Below are 18316 nucleotides of genomic sequence, written 5' to 3' on the forward strand. Positions count from 1 at the left end.
GATCAAGTCTAAGTTCAGCATTTAAATGATTCCTTTTTAGCTGAAAATGTGCACTTTAGCTCATTAAATTCCATTTAAAAAGAGTTTTGCTGTAGGGGCAGTGAGTCGATCTTTTCCAAGTTACGATCACTTAGAAACACTTTAAAATCAGTCAATGGATCAATGGTATTTACTGAGCGCTTGTCAGGTGTAGAGCACTGTACTGAGTGCTTGGAAGAGTACAATACAATAGAATTAGCAGTCACGTTCCCCACCCATAACAAGTTTACAGTCTAGAGGGGGACTGTAAAACTACAAGCCCCTTTAACTTGGGGCCAACCACCTGAAGAAATTCCTATTTCCCTCATGGTTGCCTTTTAGGAGGTCTGATCCTGCAGGACATTCGCTTTTAGTCAGGAACTGAGACTTTATCTCCCCTGAACTACATGGAAATCATGCGTCACTTACTAAAAACTTCCTGCAAATTCCATTTCTGGGCTGGGTTTTATTGTTGTTGATGGTGATGTTTTTCCTCTGAGGACTTAGACTAGTACCTTTGATGAGGAAGCAACTTGCGAAGCCAAATGCAATTTTGCCTTTCACAAATGTGCACTTTATAACTTATATCTGTAATTTATTTATATTATTATAAATAGCAATGGTATTTGTTAAGCGCTTACTATGTGCCAAGTACTATTTTAGGCGCTGCGGGCTGGGGTAGATATAAGGTAATCAGGTTGTTCCACGTGAGGCTCTCAGTCTTAATCCCCATCTTACATATGGATTAACTGAGAAGTGAAGTGACTTCCCCAAAGTCACACAGTTGATAAGTGGCGGAGTCAGGATTAGAACCCATGACCTCTGACGCCCAAGCCCGGGCTCTTTCCACTAAGCCACGCTGCTTAGACTGTGAGGTCATTATGGGCAGGAATGTATCTGCTTGCTGTTATACTGTACTCTCCCAAGCTCTTAGTACAGTGTTTTGCACATAGTAAGCGCTCAATAAATATGACTGAATGAACTTTGACTGGGAGCCTCATGTGGGACAGGGACAGTGTGCGACCTGATTAACTTGTATTTATCCCAGGGTTTAGAACAGTGCTTGATAATTAGCAAGTGCTTAACAAATAACATTATCATTAACAGTGTTTATTGATAATAATAATAATGACATTTATTAAATGCTTACTATGTGCAAAGCACTGTTCTAAGCGCTGAGGAGGTTACAAGGTGATCAGGTTGTCCCAAGGGGGGCTCAGTCTTAATCCCCATTTTACAGATGAGGTAACTGAGGCCCAGAGAAGTTAAGTGACTCGCCCAAAGTCACACAGCTGACAATTGGCAGAGCCAGAATTTGAACCCATGACCTCTAACTCCAAAGCCCAGGCTGTTTCTGAGCAATAGGTTGAAAAGTACAATGTTAAAGCTATAATGGCCTCTCTCTAACTTTTGTAGGAACGCCTACTGCAAATGATGCTACGGACGGCACAAAGTTTGCATAACTTGGGAATTCAATCTCAACTTTTAGAATCATCATCTGTTCTACAGAAAAGGAATCAGCAACCTTTTTTTTTTTTTTTGAAGAGACTACACCAAGGTGAAGAGCAAGAGTAATTTAGGGTAACAATCCACAGCATTGATGAAGTGCATACTGTATGCAGAGCGCTGTATTGAGTAAGCACTTGTGAAAGTCCAATACAAACACAAATAATTACTAAGTATTGGATGTGAATACTGTCTTCGTCTTGCCCTAAAGAATTCACCAAATTCAATATCGCCAAATAATAGTTAAGCAAACAAGCAACTAATGGCAGCTTCTTAATGTAAGTGATAAAAATGGAGTTTTCTTTAGAAGTGCAGTCTGAACACTATTCAATTTTTCTTTACCTTCTGCCTTTAGCTTTTTGTCACCTTAAGGCCCATCCTCATTTAACTACAGGCCTCGAAAAGGGGAAGCAAGAGGGGTGGTTCCTGAGAACATTGTCGGTGGTGAAAGCGCTTACATTCGAGAGATGCTGTCTCGCCCAACTTCCTGGAATGCCCCGTCTCACTCCCCCATACAACTCTGAGGTCCCCGACCACATCCGGCTGCCTCCTCAATCTTACAAGTACTGTTTAAGTAAGGGCCTGTATCCCCAAGCCCTGACGTGCAAGCCCCAAGACAAGCCCTTCTGGTTGAATGAAGCCAGGGCCCTGAACTTTCTCGTGACGAGGGGAAGTCAAATGAAAGGCTGGCAAGCCCTTCACTCTTCACCACTCTATACAGAAGCTCCACAACACAAGTCCTGATGCACAAAGAAATTCCGGCTCAAGAAAAGGTTGTTTCAAGAATCTGAACGTCCTTTGTGGGATTCTTGAAAGCATTTTCAGATAAACTAAGTTTTCAAGTTAACTTGACAAGTTCTGCAATGTGAAAAGCTCTACCCACCGTGGCAGGAAAATTGGCTATTTTTCCCCTTTGTGGTGTTCCTCCTCCACTGCCCCACCCTTAGCAGCTGGTCTCCTTTAATTAAGGGATACTAACCTATTGGAACACAGGCCTCTCAAGCCCCCAATTAAGAGGCAAGTAAAAGAAGACTGTAAGAGTAAAAAGCAACAAAATTCTCAATTCTAGAGTACACCAAGTTTACTGCCAGGAAAGAAACAACAAACAATATGGTCATCTACACTACAATGTGCCCAAACAATGAAGTGAAATCTTTAGAGAAGGTGTTTAAATCGTGATAATTGGGTATGCTCCCTTAAAGAAACAATCCTAAAACTCAGAACAATTTGGCCTCCTGTCTCTCCCCGATTCAATCCATACTTCACTCTGCTGCAAGGATCCTCTCTCAACAAAGGGCTCAGTCCATGTCTCCCCAATCCTAAAGAACCTCCGATGGCTGCCCATCCACCTCCGCAACAAACAGAAACTCCTTTAAAGCATTCAATCAGCTTGCCCCATCCTACCTCACCTCACTAAACACCCAGCCCACACACTCGGCTCCTCTAGCACCACTTTACTCTTTGTACCCCGATCTCGTCTGTCTCACAGCTGACCCCTTTCCCACGATCTTCCCTTGGCCTGGAACTTCCTCCCCTGGTCCAAATACATCAGACCACCACTCCCTCCAGCTTCAAAGCACAATTAAGGTCACCTCTTCTCCATGAGGCCTTCCCTGATTAAGTCCTCTTTTCATTTATAGATTAAATTGTATTTATTGAGCGCTTACTGTGTGCAGAGCACTTACTAAGTGCTTGGAAAGTACAATTCGGCAATAGGTAGAGACAATCCCTACCCAACAACTGGCTCACAGTCTAGAAGGGGGAGACAAACAAAACAAAACAAGTAGACAGTCATCAATAGCATCAAAATAGATAAATAGAATTATAGATACATACACATCATTAATAAAATAAATACATACAAATATATACAAGTGCTGTTGGGCGGGGAAGGGGGCAGAGCTGAGGGAGTAGAGGCGAGAGGGAGGGGAGGAGCTCTTTTCCCCAGCTCACTGTCCCTTCTGCATTGTCCATGCACTTGCATCTGTGACCTTTGGCCATTTGATAGTCACCCCACCCCCAACCCCACAGCCCTTACATACATATCTTTAAATTATGACTTATTCTGTTGTATTTTACTCTCCCAAGAGCTTAGAACAATTCCCTGCACATAGTAAGTGCTCAATAAATACCACTGATTGATTGATTTTTCCTCTACATAACCTTAATACTAATAATAATAATGGTATTTGTTAAGCACTTACTATGTGCCTAGCACTGTTCTACGCGCTGGAGTAGATACAAGGTAATCAGGTTGTCCCGCGTGGGGCTCACAGTTTTAGTCCCCATTTTACAGATGATGTAACTGAGGCACAGAGAAGTTAAGTGACTTGCCCAAAGTCATACAGCTGACAAGTGAGCGCTCAATAAACACAACTGAATTGAATGAACCAACTGCCACTCACTGTACTAGTGTGGAGGACTCCTCTCTGCTCCTCCAGACCTCCCCCTTCCCAGTCGGAGCTCTGTCTCTGCCACTTCCTCTTGGAAGCCTCACCTATTCCAGATTGGTTTTGAGTCTGTTTGTCTGTGGCACTTTCCTACTCCTTAAAGAAATGGCTTGACCCCGGGGCTAGATCCAAACCAGCCCATTTGGGTCACAAATAATAATAATAATAACTGTATTTGTTACACACTTTCTATGTGCCAAGCACTGGTCAAAGCACTGGGGTAGATACAAGGTAATCAGGTCCCATGTGGGGCTTACAGCCTAAGTAGGAGGGAGAACAGGCACTGAATGCCCATTCTGCAGACGAGGGAACGGAGGCACAGAGAACTGAAGTGACTTGCCCAAGGTCATACAGCAGACAAGTGGCAGAGCTGGGATTAGAAACCGGACCCTCTGTCTCCCAGGCCCAGGTCAAGCTGCTATGCTGTTATATTCTCAAGATACAACATTATCAGTTAAGATGGACACGGGATGGAAGATGGAGGCAGCAAGCAGCTTGGGAAATACCACAGCCCACATATAAGCTTTGGTTGTTTTTGTTCATAGGAAGGACGCATGCGAGCATGGTAGCCTCTCTTTGAGAAAGACCCAAATTTCCCACATTCTGAAGGCTTTACCAAGTTTATCTAGCCAGTTCTCCTGTAACACAGAAGTTGTATTCCTGAAGAACCTCAAATAACAGGAAACTCACACCATGTCTGATTCTACTGACCACATTATAACACGTGTAATGAAAACCCATTTTGGTGTTTTTTTGGCAGGGTGGGGAGGGTCAAAAGGTATTTGTTAAATGCTTACTATATGCCAGGCACTATACTAAGCACTGGGGTAGATAAAAGCTAATCAGGTTGGACAAGGTCCATGTGCTCATGGTCTTAATCTCCACTGTACAGATGAGGTAACTGAAGCGCAGAGAAGTGAAGTGACTTGTCCATGGTCACACAGCAGACAAGTGGCAGAGCCCAGATTAGAACCTAAGTCCTTCTGCCTCCCAGGCCCAAGCTCTATCCACTAGGCCATGCTGTTTCTGTTTTGCAGAAATGATTGCTTATGTTGTTCTTAATTTCATTAAGACAATAAGAAAAATCAATACTGAGATATCTTGTTTTACAAGGTGATTCTTTTTCAAATAATGTGTACAGCCTTGCAGGTGTTTTGTTCCTTAGGCATTACACTTGGCTCTAGCACACAAGTGCTCAGAACAATGTCCTCAGCTAGACATTATTACTGGACAGGAAGCCAAATATATCAATTAGCAAAATAACACTTCTCTGGCATCTCAGATCTCAGTAATCCAAAAATTTTCCCAACATTATCACTCACCTACTTCACAGAAACAGGAATACAGAGATAAGTGATTTGGGCAAAAAAAAAAAAAAATCGCACAAGCAAGAAGTAGTATGAGAGAATAACCGAAATCACACTCCAAGATTTTAACTACAACATGTTCATTCTTTCCATTTACCAACATGAAACAACTATTCATTCACAAGCTAAAATACTTCCGGGTAAACCAGATGAGAAGAGTAAGCACATTTTAGGGAAACGGGCTGCCACCTGTATACCTTGTCACTCACAAAAATGAAATTAGATTATACAACTCCTCACATGAAGACGTAAATGAACGAAGCCCTAAAGATTAGCTTCACCGAGGTGGCCTTATTTGATGCCCGTCTCTTTGTCACAATAGCCCCACAATAGGAATAGAAATCATACATCATTACGGAAATACGGAATACGGAACACATCATCCAACAGAATGTTGGGCCTTCTGTAAACAGACCATGTAGAATGAAACAACTATTTGGGATACTAACTCCAAGAGGCCATCTTTTTTTGGTCAGGCTATCCTCTCAATAGATTTTTTTTAATAATGAGTTTTAATACTAATGCTCCATCCAAAGAAAACCTATTCCATACGCCCCTTTTTTACTCTATGAGGGAAAATAAAATTTTGCTAAAACGGCACAGAAACAGGGCAACAACACATTTCACTGCATTTTCTCTAGATCGAAGCATGATTTACTGCTTCTAGGGACCTTGACAAAAGGGGTGAGGACATTCAGAACAAGTGGAAGGCTATGAAGACTAAAGAGATCTACGCCTAAGTAGATCAAAACCAAATCAAGGGTATATAATGCATCCTTGAAGAGTTTATATGAACCCATATTCAGCACCGCAGCAAAATTCACCTGCGCTCCCTCCCCCTTCATGTCCGTCAGACCACCGCTCTCCCCACCTTCAAAGTCGTATTTAAATCCCATCTCCTCCAAGAGGCTTTCCCCAACTAAGCTCTCATTTCCCCTAATCCCTCCCCATTCTGCGTAGCCCCTTGCACTTAGATTTGTACCTGTGAAGCACTTGTTATTCACCCCATCCTGAGCCCCAGCTCTTCTGCATATATTTTAATATCTCTGTTATAAGCTCCTTGTGGGCAGGGAACATGTCTACCAAATAATAATAATAACAATAATTATGGTATTTGTTAAGCACTTACTATGTGCCAAGCACTGTTCTAAGAGCTGGGGTAGACACAAGGTAATCAGGTTGCCCCACGTGGAGCTCAGAGTCTTAATCCCCATTTTACAGATGAGGTAACTGAGGCACAGCAAAATTAAATGACTTGCCCAAATCACACAGCTGACAAGGGACAGAGCAGGGATTAGAATCCACGACCTCTCCCAAATCCGTGCTATAGTGCACTCTCCCAGGCACTTAGTCCAGTGTTCTGCACACAGTAGGTGCTCAATAAATACCACTGCTTGATTGATTGCTCTGCACAAGGTAAATGCTCAATAAATACTGCTGATTGTTTAAGTACAGAGAGTGCCATGTTCAAACATTTACTGAAATCACTGCCATAGAAGTATTAATAGTATTTATTATTCACTTACTGAAGGCCCAGCACTGTGCTACGCACTGGGAAAGAATACACTGGTGAGCATTAGATGGGATCCCTGCCCCTCTAGGGGCTCGCTAAGAATAAGGGAGATAGGGGCCTGCAGATGGACATATAGAGAGTAAAACAATAAAAACACCAACAGTTTAAAAAATCAACAGAAAAATCAGAGGACAGAAATAAATATAAAATAAAATAAACACTGGAGGATACTGTGGCTAGTAGAGAGGAGCAAAAGTATACCCAGGAACTGAGTTGTTGGCTAAGATCGAATTAATGTTCTTGTCACATCCCTGCTGGACAGGAATGAGAAGAGGATGAACGGAAGCAGGATTCCCAAATAGCTACTGTAAGATGAGCTAGTTAAATACTCCGGGGTCAACTGAGACTCTGATGGCTTGAGGGGAGGGGTGGGTTGCAGTCTTTCTTAACACTAATTCCTGCTTTACACAGCTGCTTCAGTCACTACCCAAGTTCATCAATCAATCATATTTATTGAGTGCCTACTGTGTACAGAGCACTGGACTAAGCACTTGGGAGAGAAAAATGTGGTAGATACGTCCCCTGCTCATAAGGAGCTTACAGTCTAGGGGGAAACACACAATAAAATAAATTACAGATATGTACATAAGTGCTGTGGGGCTGAGGGTGGGAGGAATAAAGGTACCGAAGGGACAGGGAGTAGGGGAAATGAGGGCTTAATCATGGAAGACCTCTCAGAGGAGATGTGATTTTAATAAGGCTTTGAACGTGGGGAGAGTGATCAGCTGCCGGATATGAAGGGGGAGGGAGTTCCTGGCCAGAGGCAGGAGGTGGATGAGAGGTCGGCAGCGAGATTAACGAGACTGAGGTACAGTGAGTAGGTTGGCATTAGAGGAGCCAAGTAAGCAGGCTGGACTGTAGTAGGAAATCACAGAGGTAAGGCAGGAGGGGGCAGGGTGATTAAGTACTTTAAAGCCAACGGGAAGGAGTATGTGTTTGAAACAGCAGTGGATGGGCAACCACTGGAATTTCTTGAGGAGTGGGGAAGCTTGGACTGAATGCTTTTTTAGAAAAATGATCCGTGCAGCAGAGAGAAGTATGGACTGATGTGGGGAGAGACAAAAGGCAGGGAGGTCAGCAAGGAGGCTGATGCAGTACTCAAGGTGGGCTAGACTAAGTGTTTGGATCAATGTGGTAGCAGTTTGGATGTAAAGGAAAGGGCGGATTTTAACGATGTTGGAAAGGTAGAACTGATAGGATGTGGTGACACATGGAATATGCGGGTTGAATGAGAGAGGTGTCGAGGATAATGCCACGATTATGGGCTCATGAGACAGGGAGGATAGCAGCGCTGTGTACAGTAATGGGAAACATGGGGAGGACAGGGTTTGGGTGGGAAGAGAAGGAGTTCTGTTTGGGACATGTTAAGAGGCGTGAAGGATGGCAAAGCTCTCAACTTCAAGGCACTCCAACTGAGGCAGCACAAGAATCCGATACAAAAGTTGACAAGTATATTTAGGCTAAGAAACTACTGTGCTTGGCATGTGGCCTGGGTCAAAGCTTAATGCTGCCCCACTTCCCAGCCTCTGCCTCTCAGTATTGCACTGCACCACAGACTATTTGGTTTTTGTGTTTTTACAACTTCACAGTATTTAATGCAGTAAAATTGCAATTAAGAGGCCTTCCTTGACTAAGCCCTCCTTTCCTCTTCTCCCACTCCCTTCTGCGTCACCTTGACTTGCTCCCTTTATTCATCCCCTCTCCCTGCCCCACAGCACTTATGTACATATCTGTAATTTATTTATTTGTATTGATGTCTGTCTAGCCTGTCTAGCCCCATCTAGCCTGTAAGCTCAGTATGGGCAGGGAATGTGTCTATTGTTCTATTATACTCTCCCAAGCGCTTAGTACAGTGCTCTGCACACAGTAAGCACTCAATACGAATGAATGAATGAATGAATTAGTTGATTCATTCAATTGTACTTATTGAGCACAATTAAGGAAAATTACAATTAAAATACAATTAAGACAGTACAATTAAGAGTGTTAAAGTATTCTGCTAGCTCTTACTATGATATTTGTTAAGCGCTTTGCATCAAGTACTGTTCTATTCGTGCCTGAGTAGAGTCAATTTAATCAGGTTGGACAAGGGCGTTGTCTCACAGTCTAAGTAATGTAATGCTAGTAATCGGCATAACAATAACAGAGAAGTTTGTATTGAAAGATGTCATAGTGGCATCTTTGAACCCTACTGAATCAATGATTATTATAATGTGATTTTCCCTAAAACACAAAGTTCTTCAAGAACACGACCCCCACATGGTAGGAGAGCCCCCATGCTGCTTCAGCACTTACACAGGATCTTTTTCAACATGTGGAAGTGAACTCGATCTCTACTGCACTATAAAATACAAGAAAAATGCAAGGAAAAAAAATCACGACTTCTACCTGCTATTCATAAGACTTAATAAAATGTTTGAGACACTCTTACCAGATCTGGTCTCTGGCAATTACTAAAGAAGTTTGGTTGCCCTATGGTTTTTATCAAGAAACCTCAATTACTCCAGGATTATATGGCCATCTGTTTCAGAATTGAAGATCCATGTCTAATCTGTATTGGATCCAGTCTGGTTCAATTGATTCTCTACAGTCGAGCTTAAAGAGGCAATAAGAAATATGAAAAAGCTGGTGTTAGGATACAGAATTCCAGTCCTTGGAGAAACTCAATTTCATTGGGTAAAAGGAAGACAGAAGTCATTAAATCTGCATACTTGTACTGTTATTGCACTATAGAAAGCCCCCAAGTTAGCATGCAGATGAATATGAATCTCTTTTCAGAATGAGCCAAGCACGATGTGACTGATAACTAGCCAAACTTCTGTGCCAGCCAGAACTGACAAGATTTACAAAATAACAAAGATTTTTTTTTTTACGGTATTTCTTAAGCACTTACTATGTGCCAGGCACTGCATTAAGCGCTGGGGTAGATATAAGCTAATCAGGTTAGATACAGTCTATATTCCACGTGGGGCGCCTGGTCTTCATGCCCATTTTACAGATGAGGTAACTGAGGCACAGAGAAGTGACTTGGCCACTTGCAGACACACAGCAGCTCCCAGGCCTGTTCTCTATCCACTTGCCCATGCTGCTTCCCTATTTCCACTGGCAACACAGAGTTGAAAGCTGTGATCTAGACAGCACACTGACCAATGATCCTGGGCTCCAGAGAGGTGGAGCATTGCGGGATCCCAGCTGCAATGGGATGCAGCATGTGGGAGCTGCACTTAGAGGCTCAGAGTCATGGGGCAGCCCCATGTAGGAGAGTGGGCTAGAGAGTGAGAGGAAAGGGGAAGGGCGAGGAGGAACTGCAGCTTCTCTGACTTGAGGCTACTTGAACAACTTAACCTTTGTGATGCCAACCTCTCGTCCATGGTAGCCCCGTCCGTCCATCGTCTGGAGTTGCCATCCCAGTCTGAGGCCTAGCCTCCAGCTCAGTTGCAGCAGCAGTGGCAGTTAGCGGAAAAAGCCAGGCACTGATCATCACAAAACCTGGAGAAAGTCTGCTAGAGGTAGACAAGATCTTTTGGAAGTACTTTGTACATACACCCTCTCCCTACACATGCACACACACACACACACACACCTGCATGCTAACTTGTGTGTGGGTGGGTGGGGGGGCTCTATGTTGCAATAACAGTACATTTTTGCAGATTCAATGACTTTTCTGTCTTGCTCTTACCCTATTTAATTGAGTTTCTCCAAGGGCATGAATTCTATATTCTAATGCCAGATTTCTTCATATTTCTTATTGCCTCTTTAAGCTTAACTTTTTTTAATGGTATTTGTTAGGCACTTACTATGTGTCAGGCACTGTTCTAAGCGCTGGGGTAGGTACAAGCTAATCAGGTTGGACACACTTCCTGTCTCACATGGGGCTCACAGTCTTAATCCCCATTTTATAGATACTGTAACTGAGGCACAGAGAAGTGAAGTGACTTACCCAAGGTCACACAACAGACAAGCGGCAGAGCTGGGATTTGAACCCGGGTCTTTCTGACTCCCAGACCCGTGCTATACCCACTAAGCCACATTGTTTCTCCTGTTGGTGGTGCAGTAGCAACCTGGCTTATCCTCAGGGATCGAAGGAAAAAATTCCTTTTGCCTTATGGTGTAGGACAGTGCAACTGCTGCTGCTTGGATGAGCCTTGTGGCCTAGTGGCTACAGCACACGCCTGGGAATCAGAAGGATCTGGGTTCTAATTCCGGCTCCACCACTTGTCTGCTGTGTGACCTTGGGAAAGTCACTTAACTTCTCTGTGCCTCAGTTACCTCAACTTTAAATGGGGATGAAGACAGTGAACCCCATGTGGGACATGGACTGTGTCCAATCTTATATCTACCCAAGCACTTAGTACAGAACCTGGCACATAGTAAGCACTTAAATACCATACAAAAAAAATACACCTGAAGGCAGGACTTTCCTCACTCACCCCATCTCTCTTACCTCGAGCTGTTCCTACTCTAACAGCCCCTAGAAAGCCTCGAGTCTTCATCTTTCATCCTTTCCCATTAACTACTGCTGTACCTGAGCTGGTGGTTAGGCCTTGGACTGGGAGGGCTGCTCCAGATGACAGACGGATGGACAGATGGGGCTAGCTAGGTGGGAGGCTGGCAATACAAAGATTAAGTTGTTCAACTAGCCTCGAGTCAGAGAAGCTGCAGATCCTCTTCGCTACTCCCCTTTCCTCTCACTTGGGTCTGTTTATTGTTATATTCTACTCTCCAAAGCACTTGGTAAAGTGCTCAATAAATACGATTGCCCAGCTTCCTCTCCCACTTTCCTACCTGACCTCAACACCTCCCTTCTTCTCAATCAATGGAATTTATTGAGCGCTTACCGTGTGCAGGGCACTGTACTAAGCGCTTGGGAGAGTACAATATAACAGTATAACAGATACATTCCCTGCCCACAACAGACTTCCACCTCCTGCCTTCCGTATTTGCTGGACTCGGGCCAGACTAGGTGGGGCCCAACCCCAGTAAACAGCTTCCACACTCCCCCCTGCATTTCTACCCAATATTTATTACAGGTATTTCTAGAGTAAATTCTCTAAAAAAACAAATTTAACATATCAGTGAACATGTGTCTGGGAGCAGTGTGGGTGTGTGAGAGTGTGTGTGTACTGTTAGGATGGTGGGGGGGGGGGGGACTGGATATATAAAGTACTTCCAAAGGATTTTTTCTACCTCTAGCAGACTTTCTCCAGGTTTTGTGACAATCAGTTCCTGGTTTTTCCCCTCTAGCATGAGTCACTTGATTCAATGTTTAACAAACTGAAGACTGCTTAAGCTAGATATAGAGCACAACAGCTCAGTGAAGCAAGTAAGAATTCCCTGAACTACAGGTTAAACAAATACCAAAAAAAAACCCAACAAAAAACACCCAACCATAAACTTAAACTATGAAACTAGAGGAAATGTAGACTAAAGAGTTGAGGAAGGGGAAGCAATTTTTTACACATGGGTTTGGATGGGGAAATTTGGTTTCTTCTGCATAGCTAGCAAATACATAAAGAAACTCTAGTCACCAGAGTACAATATTAAATATTTAGTGGGATCTGATCTAGAGAATTAGCTCCCTGTGGACATATCATTTCTTTATTTTGTACTTCCCTAGCACTTGGTACAGTGCACTTCACCCAGTGGGTGCTCAATAAATACTACTGTTACTACTTAGAATAGTGCTGGGCACATAATAAGCAGTTAATACTATCATTATTATTATTATTACAGCTGGACTATGGGATAGAGCACAGGACTATGAAGCAAGAAATTTAATGTTCCTAAAACATTAGGATATGCATTAAAATGAAATGCATTCTAGGATATTTAAGGGTTTGACAGAAATAATTTGCAGTGTCACTAGCCAAGATTTTTGAGACCTCATGGTGGGAGAAGAGAAGTCCCTAGGATTGGAAAAGGGCAAAGGTTGGCCCCAGTAATTATCAGACCAGCAGCTTGATGTCAATGTCTGAAAAAAAAATCTATTTTTAAATACTTAGAAAAGCCCAAGTTACTATATTTAGTTGTTCATACTTGAAGACAAGGTTACTGATGCAGAGGTATGGATACAAGTTATGTAGAGAAGCAGTGTGGTATAGGGGAAAGAGCATGGACTTGGGAGTCAGTGGACCTGAGTTCTACTCCTGACTCCGCCACTTGTCTGCTGTGTGACCTTGGGCAAGTCACTTCACCTCTCTGGGCCTCGATTTCTTCACCTGTAAAATGGGGATTAATTAGCTATTTTTCTTCCCCCTTAAACTGTGAGCCCCATGAGGGACAGGGACTGATTATGATCCGAATGTATTGGGTCAACCCCAATACTTAATGCAGTGCTTGGCACAGAGTAAGCTCTTCCCAAATATCACAATTATTAGGAAGTAACCAAAGGAGCTTTGTAGAGAGCAAATTGTGCCTACTGAACAATGGCAGCATAACTCTTCTTGAAGACAAAGAGAAAATAATAAGTAGAAATTATCTACTTTTCACTAAAGCTTTATATTCCATCCCATACTTTCATGGCCAAGTGAAGATACGACCAGACTAGTGCTAGATGAGTATACAGCTGCACAGAGGGTAAAACTCAAAATGTTTGGGAACTTGAAAAATGCCATTTCTGAGTCAAGCCAATGGTCCTTCCAGCCCAGGATTCTGAGTCAAAACACAATGTTTGGAGGAATAGTGTGTTATCCTCACTGACATCCATCCTCAGAGTTGGGGATGGGCCATTTAACCTCACTAGCTTTTCAGCATTTATCCCAACTTTTCCCCCTCTGACCCATCATCATCATGTGCTTCTCATCCATTCATTTTTCTCTTCTTAAATCTCATATTTTCAGCCCACCCAACTTTCGATGGCAGCAAATTTCACGTGTTTACCACCCACTGGGGGGAAAGTGTGTTTCCTTTGGTTTGTTTTGAACCCACCAGCTAAAAGCTTCAGTACATGCTCCCTCATCCTGGCATTGGGTGAACAATTCCACCTTGTCCAGCAAGTGTCCAGCAAATGTGGAAGGCAGGAGAAGCAATGTGGCTCCGTGGAAAGAGCATGGGCTTTGGAGTCAGAGTTCATGGGTTCAAATCCCAGCTCCGCCAATTGTCAGCTGTGTGACTTTGGGCAAGTCACTTCACTTCTCTATGCCTCAGTTACCTCATCTGTAAAATGGGGATTAAGACTGTGAGCCCCCCATGGGACAACCTGATCACCTTGTAACCTCCCCAGTGCTTAGAACTGTGCTTTGCACATAGTAAGCGCTTAATAAATGCCATCAAAAAGAAGTCTATTGAGGGCAGGGAATGTATCTGTTATACTGTACTCTCCCAAGCGCTTAGTAATGTCCGCTATACAGAATTTTTTAGGGGGTTCTGATTTCTGCATCTCCTATTAGGGTTCCTACCTCATCAGCGGAAGCGTGTGGAAAGGAAGGGAGAGGGAAGGAAAAGGAAGGGAAGAGTGCGCTTGCCTCAGCTGCTCCACTGGCTCCTCCTCTTCTGCCGCTGCTTAAGTTGTCATCACCAGCAGCTCTGATGGCAGTTTCAGTCTGGGCCCAAGTCAGGCCAGCTATGCCTGAGCTCTGGGCCAGTAAGCAGTACAGTGGTCACGCTGCCACAGTGGCTTCTGAGCCCATACACCTGCTTGCCAACAGAGGTGTCCGTAGGAGGAGCCGAGGATGAGGCAGGAAATACAGCACAACCTCACCAGGCTGCAGGGCCGGAGGCTGCTGAGAAACTGCCTGGCCTCTTGGCCTCTGAGGCCTCCACCTTTCTAACCAGGCCGTCCTGCACTTCTTGGGCTATCATCCTATGGAAGCGTCACCATCTCCCAGACCAGGGGGGTTGCCCTTTGCTCCGAATCTAGTTCTCTAATACGCTTCCCAAGACCAGAACTACACATGGAATTCCCGGTTGGGGACATTCCCTGGTTTTACAGAGTGGCAAAACTCTGCCTTTGATTTTGTTTCCTTTCCCCTTCCTGATGATGCCTAATCTGACTGGTCTCTTTGGCTGCCACCACACAACCAATCAATTCATTCATTCATTCATTCATTCAATCGTATTTATTGAGCGATTACTGTGTGCAGAACACTGTACTAAGCGCTTGGGAAGTACAAGTTGGCAACATATAGAGACGGTCCCTACCCAACAGTGGACTCACAGTCTAGAAGGGGGAGACAGAGAACAAAACAAAACATATTAACAAAATAAAATAAACAGAATAAATATGTACAAGTAAAATAAATAAACAAATAGAGTAATAAATACGTACAAACATATATACATATATACTGGTGTTGTGGGGAAGGGAAGGAGGTAAGGCGGGGGGATGGAGAGGGGGAGAAGAGGGAGAGGAAGGAGGGGGCTCAGTCTGGGAAGGCCTCCTGGAGGAGGTGAGCTCTCAGTAGGGCCTTGAAGGGAGGAAGAGAGCTAGCTTGGCGGATGTGGGGAGGGAGGGCATTCCAGGCCAGGGGGATGACGTGGGCCGGGGGTCGATGGCGGGACAGGCGAGAATGAGGCACGGTGAGGAGATTAGCGGCAGAGGATCGGAGGGTGCAGGATGGGCTGTAGAAGGAGAGAAGGGAGGTGAGGTAGGAGGGGGCAAGGTGATTACATTGATTACATTACATTGATTACAATCAATGATGTAATGACTTGGAGATCTCTTTCCTGAGTCATGATCGGCTCAGCACTCATCATCGCAGAGTTGTGATTTGGATTTTTTTTTTCCTGAGTACATTATCTTGCACTTGCGGAAGGCAAAGTAATTTGTCAGCCCCACTCACTCAGCTTCATGAGATCTTGCTGCCTGCCCTTTCTCCCCAACTTCATGGCATTTCATCAATTAGAAGAACTCGGTATCATCTGCAGACTTGGAGGTTTCACTGCACACTCCATCTTCAGAAAATGTTAAAGCCAGTTCTAGTGCTGATCCCTGGATGACCCTTCTACTTACACCTCTCTAACTAGTTATGGCCATTTATCCCATGCTTTGTTTTCTACTTTTTAGCCCATTTTCCCTCCATAAGAAGCCACTATTCCAAACTCCATCATGGCTTTATGAAAAAAATAAATGAAATAAATCAACCTTTGGTCTGGAACCTTGTCTAAAACCTTTGAAAATCTAAATAGACTACGTCTCCTGGTCCACATTCTTATTAATTCCTTAAAGAACTCCAGCAGATTTGTAAGGCATATTGTTGTGACCTCAGCAAGCTGAGTTTATCCACGTGCCCCCAATCCTAAATGTAATTATATATTCTACTTAGCTGTCAGGTATAGAAGGAGATTAATTGGTCTATAATTTCCAGGATCACCCCTGGAACCCTTTTAAAAGAGGGGGATTATACTGGCGATCCGCCAAACCAATAATACAGAGGCTATTTGTAACAATAGGTTACACACTCCCAACTGAGTTCCTTAAGAACTCTTGGGCGTATGCCATCTGGTCCTGGTGCTTTGTTTACATCTAGTTTATTAATTTGATTTAAAACATCCTGTAACTCACCACAATCTGATCCAGTTCCTTAGACCTATCTGCTCCCAAAAAATAATTTAGATGTTAAGAACTGCTAACAACTTCCTCAGTAAAGACCGAACTAAAGAATTCACTTAGCCTCTCAGCTATCTCATTTTCATCCCTGAGTGCACCTTAACCCACAACCAAGTGGCCTCATTGATTCTCTAGTCGGCTTCCTGCTTTGGGGAAATCTGCGGCATCAATTTTTAGTAAGTTTTAGCAGCTCTTGTACGGTGTTCTTCAGGCTCCTTTTTGGCTCGCCTAATTTTCTGTTTACACCTAACCCGCCACTCTTCATGGGTTTGCCCGTTCTCATGTGAGAGAGCTTTTCATTTATCCAAGAATGACTGCTTTTCTCTCATGATGATGATGATGATGATGATAGTATTCGTTAAACTCTTGCTATGTGCCAAGCACTGTATTAAGCCCTGGTATAGATTCAAGGTTGGTCACAGGTCGGTCCCAGTCCTTGTCCCAAATGGGGCTCACAGTCTAAGTCTGATGACCTCTCTTACTCTGCCAGATAGCCTTACAGAGTTAGTTCTGTTTGTGTGCCCCACATACATTTTACCTGGGCCCCTAAAATGGTGCTTTTAAACAGCATCCAGGCTTCCTGTAAGTCAGCACAACTGGCAGCTTTTTTCCTAACTAGGGACTGCATTTTTTTCAGAGGTGTTTATATTGGGATTTTTACCCTTCCCTCTACCCCCCAAGAATATTAAATGTAATTGAGTTGTAATCACCATTGCAAAGTGGCTGTCCTACATATACATCTTGCTCCTGGGCCTGCCAATACTAAAAATTCAATCGATGGGATTAACTGAGCACTGTCTATGTGCAAGAGCACTTGGGAGAGTACAATAACAACAAAATCAGCAAACACATTCCCTGCCCACTACAAGCTCACAGTCTATAGTTTGTCATCAGATTGGGGGAATGGGTCACGAGGTTCCAGGGGAATTCAGGGGCACAACTAGCTGTTAGCACTTAGTATAGTGCCTTGCACATAGTAAGTGCTTAACGCATACCATAATTATTATTATTATTACAGTCGTCTAGACTGTAAGCCCACTGTGGGCAGGGATTGTCTCTATTACTGAACTGTACTTTCCAAGCGCTCAGTACAGTGCTCTGCACGCAGTAAGCACTCAATAAATACAAACGAATGAATGTTACCGAAGCAGGGACAAGTTTCGCCAACAGAAGCAAGTAACGCTCTCAATGCGTAATCACCTTGGCTTGCCCAGCACATTCTTTTGTACTGTACTCTCCCAAATGTTTAGCAATGTCCGCTACACAGTAAGTACCCCTTAAGTGACTGTAGTGGGAGGAAACGGTGGAGGAGAAAAAGGAGCTCGAAAAAACAGAATTGCACGCACCCTTTAGAGGGGAGCCCCCTTCCTTGGAATTTTTTAGGGCGTTCTGATTTCTGCATCTCCTATCAGAGTTCCTACCTCATCAGCTCCCTCCTAGATGCACTACTATCTTTATCAGTGACTTGAACAGAGGAATTGCGATCCTACTCCTCACACTGCCGAATGATACTAAATCAGGAAGGGTTGCTATCATCTTAAGATCAAAGGAACAAAATTCAAGGTGACCTTGAAAAGGTGGAGAAATTACCCATCAGAACTAGGACTGCAAAAGGAAATTCAACAGGGACAAGTGTGAGATAGTACGTACACTCCTTAGGGAACTCTAATCTGATAATGCAAGCCTATTGGATACCAGATGCAGCAGTGTCAGAAGAAACAGGTGCATTGGCATGGCATCAGACACGGTGAGTACTACAGACAGGTTTCAAAATGTGAGGTTTTATGAGAACAATTCCCCCATCCTGTAGAACTAGGCAGACAGTGCTTTTTGTACAATGTACACCCTTAATTTC

The 18316-nt window shown here is 43.7% G+C and overlaps 1 protein-coding gene across 2 annotated transcripts in view; it reads right to left on the reverse strand.

Moving 5' to 3' along the window:
- The window catches only part of SFMBT1 (Scm like with four mbt domains 1), a 137897-nt gene that overhangs the window by 105269 nt on the left and 14312 nt on the right, over positions 1-18316 (reverse strand). Inside the window, exon 3 of one of the 2 annotated variants that reach the window (XM_038772026.1) lies at positions 9346-9509. The exons of the other annotated variant lie outside the window; for it this stretch is intronic. The gene's annotated coding sequence lies outside the window, so the exon portion shown is untranslated. The remainder of the gene's footprint in view (positions 1-9345; positions 9510-18316) is intronic. 2 annotated transcript variants of the gene reach the window in all.

This window comes from Tachyglossus aculeatus, chromosome X1 (assembly GCF_015852505.1).
Source record: "Tachyglossus aculeatus isolate mTacAcu1 chromosome X1, mTacAcu1.pri, whole genome shotgun sequence".
NCBI classification, from domain to species: Eukaryota; Metazoa; Chordata; class Mammalia; order Monotremata; family Tachyglossidae; genus Tachyglossus; species Tachyglossus aculeatus.